This window comes from Scomber japonicus, chromosome 10 (assembly GCF_027409825.1).
Source record: "Scomber japonicus isolate fScoJap1 chromosome 10, fScoJap1.pri, whole genome shotgun sequence".
NCBI lineage: Eukaryota > Metazoa > Chordata > Actinopteri > Scombriformes > Scombridae > Scomber > Scomber japonicus.
This window is the reverse complement of record NC_070587.1, coordinates 15,314,951-15,325,519: the sequence shown is the minus strand read 5'-3', so window position 1 is coordinate 15,325,519 and position 10,569 is coordinate 15,314,951.

The following is a 10,569-nucleotide window of genomic DNA, read 5'->3' as shown; positions in this document are numbered from 1 at the left end:
AATTAAGGCCTATTTTAGACAAATGACAGTGCTTCCAGACAGTTTTATGGACTATGTCACATTAACATCAGTTGAATTGCTGACATTTCTGGATTGATATAAAACCATACACAGTTAAGTCTTTTTAGCCTTGCTGTGAAATACATTCAACCCTTTTCTAAAGATTCAGCCTATTTTGACTATTTTGCACTGAGGGCAGCCTCTCATAATGTTAACAAACATTTAGGAAGGTGACAGCTGCATATACAATCAAACCTCTTTTATACCCATGTTTCTCTGTTTAAATAATATCCAGTCTTTGAAATTGTGAAATCCATTTATTCAGTGGTGAAGTGCTGCTTTTAAACCATGGCCTCACAGCCCCGAAATACTATTGCTCTGAGCTACTAAACAGGTTATAAAGCATTTAAGTTGGACAAAATTGTTAAGTAATGATCTTGTTGGATGCATTTATTTAGTAGTGTTGCACTGCTGTCACATTAGCAAGTGCTCCACCTAAGGCTTTATAGCTGTAGTACATGATCTGTTGGGAATAAAGCAGGAACACAACATAAATAACATAAAATCGAAGAATGATCATGGAGGAGCTACGGTCAACAACAGAGTATAATGCATAACTTATAGTACTATTATGCAGATTATTGTGTTGATACCTTTGGTTTATTTCATCCTCACTGGTTATATGTAGGATCCATTTCTGAGAAAATATTTGATTAAAGTAATCTTTTTAAATCCTTTCTACTGTGGCTTGATTTGTTGTCTTGAGTTTGAGAAATATAAGCAGCTGCCAGAGAGGAGCTGCTAGAGAGCACAGCTGGTGAGGTTACAGGTGTATGACAGAAAGAGTTTGTTAGAAACCTTTGTCACTCCTGTATATCACTCAAAAATGTGTTTCCCTCAGTTAGATGTTTGACCTTCGCTCAGCAGAGTTTGACACGCGACAGAAAGGATGTCAGAATGTTAAATCTAAGTTTAAGACATGTACCGACGATCATGATCTGTGATATCACAACAAATTTTGAGTCAATCATAGTCCAGTATACAAGTCACACAAGTGTGATGTGCAAACTTGAAGCCTTCAGTGCACATACATTGAGATTGGATTTACAAGGTAGTATTGATTTTTTTTTCAACAAGAATAAGTAGATGTGATTGTAGAAAAACATATTACACAAAAAAAATACTTGTCTGGAGGGGCTCTTTAAGAAAGCCCATTTACCACCACTGCATTTCATTTCATTTGCGTGTGAATTGTCATTTACTTAGGACTTTGATATATGCATAGAGGAAACACAAAGATACACATTGCATGCATCATTTTAACCTTAAGACCATGTTAGTGTTACAGAAACTGAAAGGAATACACAATTTATCAGTAATAAACGCCTGTAACTGTTTATTTAATATTAGTGTGTTTGCTGAAGGTTATTTTATTATTAAGGCTGCATCTGTTGAAGTAATAATTATCTATGTGTGTGGGAGAGAGAGTGCAAGAGGGACCCTCCCATATTTAACAACTTTTAAGGTTTACATTTAGTAATGCTGCCCTCTTATGGTCAAGATGAGCTGTTGCAGTTCTTGAATTACATTTTTTATTAAAATGATCATATTAAGTAAGGTAAGAGTGGCACAAAAATACTCCACATACAATGGTGGATCCTCTCTCTCCACTATTGTGATTATAGAGACATCCCTGCATATTAATTTACATTCTATTATCTTGAACATCACAAAACATCAAAAAATGTAATTGTCTGTGGTATCATGGAGTTGGAAAAAAAGAAAAGAAAACTGTGTTTACTTCTCATACTAAAAGCCCTACTTGGTGAGTAATGCCCTGAAGATGGTACTATACCTCTAACCTTGGCAATTTGATGGGAACTGAACATGTTCAACAAAGGACATGTTGAACTTCTCAGGTATTTCTATCAATATTGTTCTAAACTGTGTAATTTTACCCACAGCTGTAGACTTACATAAAGCCTTCTTCAAAATCAAAAATAGCTAAAAAAAACAAACAACTTTCTTCTGGCTTGCTGCATAAAGCTGGTGTGTGCTTATCTATGCTTGTGCCAGTGCAATGAGTTAGACAATAGCTACATTTATAAAAGGTCATGGCACCAGGCTCCCCACAGAGACAGACGGCTGACGCCTTTTTGTGCCTCCAAAGGTTGCTGACTGAGTAAACAACAAATAAGACAGTTGCTGTAAATTGTAACCCTTAAAAGTCACCCTCTGCCCTATTTTAAAGTTGCGTTTCTGTCCTTCTCCTAGGTGAAACCTAACATTGCCATTCCCAAAATGCCATGGCTAAATGCACCTCAGGGAACCTATATGCTGAATTGTAAACATAATTCACAATGTATGGATCTGCTAGGTCACTGGTTTCCATGGTTCCACCTGAGCATGTTCATGATCTTTACAACAGGTCAGTCAAAGGAAAAATGTGTTTTGGCCACAAGATCTTTTCAATTATATTTTATCCTAAGTCAAATAAAAATAACATATAGACACATGTGAATGTGAGATAGAAAGGAAGGTCTACTGACCCCCTTCCAAAAACTCTCTCTATATGTATATATTTTTTGAGCAGTTTATTTTCTTTTTTCCATATTGTCCTGAATTTGCTTCTTTTTCTTTTCTTTTCTTTTTTTTTTTTTACCATACTAGCTTAATTGATCTGATCTAAGGGAAGCTGTTATTGAACCAACCATCTGATATATAGGAGACTTCAGCCCAGCACAGATTTAAATTTAAGTCTTTGAGATGTTTTGGCATGGAAACAAAAAAAAATTAAATGAACCATTAACAACTTGATATTTGATAAAAAATTAGAAGCCAAATCCTGTATAAAGAGCAAGAACTCTGGAGAAGGTTACAGCTCAAAGATAATGACATGGAATTCTACTAGTTAATTTTTAACAGTGTTACTAGTATTACTATTTCTGTAACAATCTAAGTGCCAGTACGTCACCCTGCACTTTAAAACACTGTGACAACATATAAACTAAGAAAAGGAAGCAGCATTTAAAATGGTGTTGAGTCAATATTTAAAGGGTCGAAAAACGGGTAACACGCAACAATTTACAACATAATTTCCTGTTATCTCTATATCGCACACCAGAAGACCACAATGCACCCCCATGAACATGATGAAGGTTCTTCTCAGCTTCCATATCAAGCAAAGTGTGCTAACCCGGCATGTGCAAAAATGAGTGCAAAAACTCAACAGTACAAAAGGAGAATAACAACCATGGGCAAGGACTACTCACCAGCATTACAGAGGAGACGTGAATATGGGGACATCAAAAAGTAGCATTCTACAGTGCATATCCAGCACTCCTTAGTGTTCATCCGATGGCAAAATTAAAACCTTCATTTTGGTGTTGGAGGCGGCAAATTATAGTTAATAGAGAGGAACAAAATGTATCTTTTTATGCTGATGATGATTGTTTTACCTCTCAAATCCTTCTAGTTCCATATCTGCTATGACAAGTGCACTGAACATTATGTTTTGTTTTGTTTCTTTTTTTCAATGTTCAGGGATGTTTTAACATTGACTTGCCCAGTGACCCCATGGTAGCAATATTTGAAGTGATGCCAGATGGTTTTGAAAGATGGGCACATACTTAACTTCTTCAGATTCTATTTTCTACTGCTATCAAATGTAACACTATTTGATGACTAGATCCAGATCCCCTTACTTGTGTGATCTGGTTACAAAAACAATGGGAATTATACTGTATGGAACAGATCACTGATTAATTACACATACAGAAACTCCCATTTAATAAATGATGGAGACCTGTTATGTCATGTCCAAGAAGAAATGTTAAGTTGTTTAGTTTTGTCTGTCTTGTGACTTCCTGTTTTATTTTGAAATTTTACTCTCCTCCTGTTTCAGGTAACTTCCCTTCCCCTTGTTTCCCACTCTGTGATTGTCTGCCCCACCCTGATTATTTCCACCTGTTTCCTATACCTTGTGCGTGTATATAGTCTGCGTTTCCCTTTGTCCTGTGCCAGTTTGTCTTGTCTTGTCACCAGAGAACCACGCCAGCCATGTTGATCCAAGTCAGTTTTTTTGGTATTCTGTGGTATGTTTTTTTTTGCTATTGCCTTGCTTTGTCTTTGTGCTGTATCTTAGTTAGTTTCGACTCGAAAGAGTGATTTTTGGTTCGCAGACACAAAAATTGCCCAATGAGTGAAAATTGTTAATCTTCATATAAACTCACTCTGTGATCATTCTGTGATCTTATCCTCCTTGCAGGATGAAAAAATTGTGTTTCATGTCTCCCCATCAGCCCTCCCTGAAATTGTTCTGTTTTTGGTGCTCTCTGTGCACTGCTAAAAATAACACCTGTAAAATGTGGCCATAAATTTTTATATTTTTGTTTGTTTTTATATGAGATCTCCCCCAAGTGGCAGCCATGTGTTCAGTCCAACTGACGAGAAGTTCACACAAACATCACCATGGAACAGATGCAGGCTGCTAACTGTGACCAACTGTGAGCACTCAAATGTTAGGGCAGCAAAGAGAAACTTGACTAGAGATGAATAAGAGATTGCAAATCACTTCTTAGATTCTGGCTACAGGTTCCAATAACTGATGTGTATAAATAATAAGTATTTGACTTTGTTAGAGGTTTCCATGGAGACTTTAATACAATGTCATGAGTAAACTGGACTCTGTTACTCTGAGGAACTTAACAACAGCAATGAACAGAGCTGGCTACCTTTCACAAGAGCTTACAAGTTCAGTAGTTTTGAAGTGAATACTATTATTCAACAGACATAATTTGACTATAGTTTACATTGATCAAACTAATAGATTCTAACAAATTTGTATTGAATTCTGGTTAGCTGAGATAAAAATAATTCATTTTGCCCTTGCTGTATATTTTCAACAGGTTACTACTGTTGCTTTTCCTTTCACTTCACAATATGTTAGCAAACCACCAATTGTGAGCCATGTTGTCCTCTTTTTGTCATGTGGTTAGTAAGAAGTTCATGAGAAAACAGTTTCCAAAAAAATGCATTACATAGGACCTGCATCTGAATCTAAATCTGTACAAATCACCAAATTTCAGTGAAATCTAGGTTTGTTGGTAATTACCAAAATACACTGAAAGTGGGGTGAATGTGGAACTAAAGCAGTCCTATAAAAATGTCTTTCAGAAGCTTATACATGTATGATCTGTTTTAATTACAAAGTTAAATATATCAGTACCACAAATTTTGACCAAAAGGTTTCTCACTCTTATAAATATATAAAAATCCCCAATTTTTGCCTCCTCTTTCACACAAGATGCCATCAGCTCTTGCTGTCTGCTCTAGCAGGACATAAAGCCTTTTGACATCCCTCTTCAAATGCATCCTGTGATGTTTCCATAGTACTTTTCCATGTTTTATTAGGGGACGCTCCATAATGCATCTATCCCATAGACTGTATGGTCTATCTATTGCCACCCACCATAAGACACAGCTGTCTCTGCCGCAGTGTCTCAGCTCACGTACAGTGGCGTACAGAAAATAAACCCTGAGTTAGAGATTTGTGGTGGCCTCCCAGGCTGTCAAAGCCACCACCTGACTGCCACTTGGCCAGCAAATTGAAATTAGGAAGAGCACACAATTTCATATGTGAATCTCTGGAGGAAGTAATGTAAACTGATGAAATGTTCATGGGAGAGAGAAGGAAGAGGGGAGAGGTTAAGATGGAGGAAGGAAAAAATTAAAAATGAGAAGAGATTTAAAGATTCACAACCAGACTCCGTCTACAGGAACTCTCCCTGAACCCAGCCAGAGCCTGAGATGAACTTGCACTAAAATGCAAACTGTCTTCAAACAATCCCTGTAGCAACATCTGCAATGCTTTAACTCACTGGTTGTATAGCCCATTAAGCTGACATTTCCATTTTGTGTCGAGCAACACAGAGAGATCAACAGTGATTAAAATTCCTTTCAGGAGACGTCATGTGTAAGCCAGTAACAGTGGCTGAGAACTTACATACTTGAAGACTGGAAGCCAATGTTCAATGATGTGAATAAAACAATATTTTGACTGAAGGAAATGTTTTTTTAGCCATGTGGAACTATACAAGTTATTAGTCTGGCTTTCCTTTGGAAGAGCACTGTTCAAACACTCCCCTAATTATTTGATTTATTTTTCAAATGATTCTGCATCATACACTGGCAAAAGAAGAGTATTTTATCATTTTTAAGAAACTATAAAAAATATATATCATGGAGGAAATACGCAGCTCAAGAGTCTATGTCTGTAATTACATCATTCACCTACAGACAATCCACTCACTGTCAAAAAAAACAAATTTGCACTTTCATTTTTGTTGTACTGATCCACACACAGTATGACTTGTCCGAGAGCGTTAACCTATTGAGCCACATCATTTGAATGAGATATTAAAATGGAATTCAAGTTAATCTTTTGAGGCAACCCTTTTTTTCTGCAGTGAAGAGGATAAATGAAAAAAAGACCTTATAAAGTGAGAATACTGTTTGACTTACTAAAACACAAAAACATATAACATACTGATTACTTTCAAATTCTAGCCAAGAGCTTCTCAGTCCAAATTTTATTTTCTTCCTGAAATATTTCAATACAAGCTTTTTTCTGCCACCTTAGACTTAAGACTTAAGACTCAGTTTACTCATTACACCTAACATTAGCACATAGCATTTTCTTGATATGCAATGTTTAATGCTGTTGTTGTTTTCATTTGTGAAGGAAATTGGGTTATCATCCAAATGTTAGTCAGTGATTAACTGCAAAATTTAGGTCTCAGACAGTGTTTTTTGACTCCAAAAGTTACTAACCTTTGTAAATTATAATTGGATAACTTCAGGTATTCATTTAATGAATCCAACAAGGAATCATTTTATTTGGGTCTCTCTATACCTTGGACTTACTGTATACTGTCCAGGTTAGACAGAGATCATGTCTCAAACATGGACTTGCAAGCAAGGATTCATGAATAAATATATGTACATTTTAATATATAAACAAAACTTTTCTTTCCAAAAGCTTTTTGTCTTTAATCTGAATTCAAGTTATTGTTACATTTGAATTATTAGGAAAATGTTCCTAAATAAACAGTGGGTTCTAAACTATAGATAACAAGAGCAGAATACTGACAATAAATTAAAATATAAATAATAATAATAATGCATGAGAATAGATTACATAATTATGTTTTTTTATAATTCCCTAAAAATTTCAGTTGTGCAAAGAACAAAATGCTATCAGTCAAAGCACAAAGAAGAAGAACTGCGCCACGCAGACTGTTGACCACCAGTGTGGAGTAACTGTAGGATTTGTAGCAAAATCCTTAATGATGTTAGACTGTCTGTGTAAACTCTGAGTGAATCAAGGTGACTTCTTAGAGGCCGCATCCACTGTGTGGCCTCACCACTTGGCAAAAGGCTTGAAGCCCTACAGCAGAGTCCAACACCAACAGCTACCAGGCCAACACACCAGCTATTAGTTAAAGGCTTTCACTGTGTAATCTGTCTTTGTTTAGAAAAGACTGTCAAACCTCAATTGCAAGTGGTAGAGAGACGTTTCCTACCACTGAAGGATAGAGTGCATGTTGGGTGTAAACTAACGATGAGTGTGATAATAACACATTGTGTAATATCTTAAACAACCAGTGGTGCAACAGACCCCCTCTGGACAAGGAAACGGACACAGAAAGACTGAAAAGTGTCCACTCAGCCTCCACACTGTCCACTGCATGATTCTCTATTGTTCTTTTCATGTCTTCCTCACATTCCCTTCATCTCTGTCTCCATCTACCTCCCTGTTTCCTTCCATAGAACATGTTCCTCCTGCGTATCTCAAGTTGCAGACTTCAAATATTTCACAGATACCATGAATGTGCGTATGCAGACTTCCCACCTCATTCCTGGGAGATATCACACTTTGCCATACTATGCCAAGCTGTCACACAGCATATAGACCTATAATGTTTAGTTTTAGAGGATGTACATGTGCATTCTAGGAAATACTCTTCAACATGTTCATATTGTCTATTCTATGAGAAAAAGAGAGAGAAATTATAGAATATTTTGGACTTTTTTTAGATAATTGTTTTTGCTGCCAGTAAGTAAGAGTCCATTTATACTTACACTGATCGGATAGTTACCAGATATCAAAAACCATAAATGTAAATGTGTCCAAAAACCATTTGAGATTGAAATCCAGTTGCTCAAATGAGATAACAAAACTTTTGTCTGACTCCTAGCTTATGCTGAAAATATGATTCATCCCTGTGTTTGTGTTCGTTTATATAGCTGCTGGCTAGCTAGCTAAACTGTTATTGTTGTAACCAAACTATAAAAGTGTAGAAGTTATTCGTCTTCTGACATTTTTGGAAGTTACAAAACAGCTTTAGGAACAGTTTAACCACCATCTGGGCTGAATTACAGTAGAGCCAACCCTGATTTGCGGATTGCAGTCAGATTTTTGGTTGAACTGTGTAATCTGTGTGAGCCATTTGTGATCTTTCTAAATTGTATTAAATCTCCACTGGATTTGATCCAGATATGAGATTCTTGGAATGACAAGCATAAATGAGGCCAAAGAGTTGCTGAGAGAAGGAGCCTTAGATGCTGAAGGGCGAAGTAGGTAGAGCAAAGATGATGATATGCAAGATAAAGAACTGTTTTGAGGTTTAATAATGAAATGAATCAAATATTTTGAAGAGACTGATTGAAATTGAGGAGATTAGCAATTCAAATGTTTCCTTTAGCCTATGAAAAAACGTGTTTTCAGGGATATGAGGATGTTGCCTGGCCCAAACAGCAGAGGTTGGATGACATTAGCTAACCTGCCAGAGGTAGATAGGAAACAATTCAAACCTGAATATTTTGGACTTAATTCATCTATTTTTTCAGTTTTGTACCAGTTTGATCAAGTCACCTATACAACCCAATCCATATCTGGTCTTTAGAAGCTGTGAAAATATTAATGGTATCATCTCCTGGACTGTCTGTCTAAATAGCTGCAGAATAGAGACCGAATTTGCTTGAAAAATACCAAAGTAGCAGCAGTAAGGGAGCAGAAATCCACACAGAGTCAGCAAACACAGCCAGGCTGTGAAGTTTGACATTCTTCAACTTCTACTGGTAAACTATTTGAACAGCATTGAATCAAGACTTCGGTCAAGCTATCTGCCATTTGCTGGAATCACAAGTCATCTAGAGAGCTGTTGTTATTCTCATTTCCTTTCTCTCTGCGTCTTGTTTGGTTACTGAGTGAACGAACAGAGACTTTTGTGGATGGTCAGAAAGGTTTGAGGTTTTAGAAGTGACATCTTTCATTGATGAAGGAAGAAAGTTGGAAGGAATTTGAGTGAAACTTGGACATGCATCAAAAGGTTATCCAAAACAGCTGGCGTGCTGCTGACAACTTCTAGGTCAACTATCTTAAAATGTTTTAGTTTGCGGAAAAAAAGAAGAAGATATTGCTATAGCAATAAACAACAAATAAATCTAAAATGAAATGTGGGCATGGACTATAACCCAATGGTACATGTCAAGTGTGAAGTACAAAAATGTTGAACACTGAATTGTAACATACGCCCTTCTTTAAAATTAATTTTCACAATTCTTTAAACACATATCAGTTAAAAAATAATTACTAAATGCTATATTTTCTTAAAAGCTGAGAAATTATTGCATCTTCTCAGGAATCTATAAAACTTCAACCTAACCAGTTCATCTAATTAGCCTGGATAACTGAAAACACATGTAGGAGTATGCAGGAACCTTAATGAGGCCTGATGCAAATTAATCTATTTAAATGTTTAAATAAATACAAGAAAATTCAAATGTATGTGCACCTCAGCTAGTCTACAGTCTATTGTTGAAACATAGGTGCTTCACCATGGAGAAGAAAGAAAAAGTAATTATTCAATTACACACACAACTATACAACACATGAACACACACCCACATTACAGTTTCTCTAATGTCTTTCAGAGTTAGATTTAAGGGCATAGATTCACAACACAAAGGCCTGTGAGCCAACAAACAATACAAAACAACTACCTCAATATGCTGTTTGCCAAAAATACATAAATACAATAATATTGTAAATACAACATATCAGAAAGCTGTATTAGAAAGTTTCATTCATAAGCACCATACATGTACAGAATTTAATTAATAAAAATAAAATAGCTGAAGGGTAACATGAAATGAGACACCACAACTTGCTCTATGCATGCCTACTGTATGAATCATACTGATAACAAAATGCTGTATAAATATGCTGTAAATATCTGGCTCTGAGCTGTTTGGTGCTGGGTAGGTAGCATCCAATGGATTTTTGTCAGCGTTGGATGAAAATAGAGGTGAAAACAGGAATGCTGTTAAGTCTGGTGATTTATTTTTTTATTTTTTGTGGATTTATCACTACGAGACCCAAGTTTCATATCCCACAGTCTTTGGATTTGATATAAAAATACTGATAAGCTTTATGTAGGAAATACATGTTCCACACACATTTTGCTTTTTGTGACCCACCAGTTGTTTTTTTTCTTTTTACCTTTG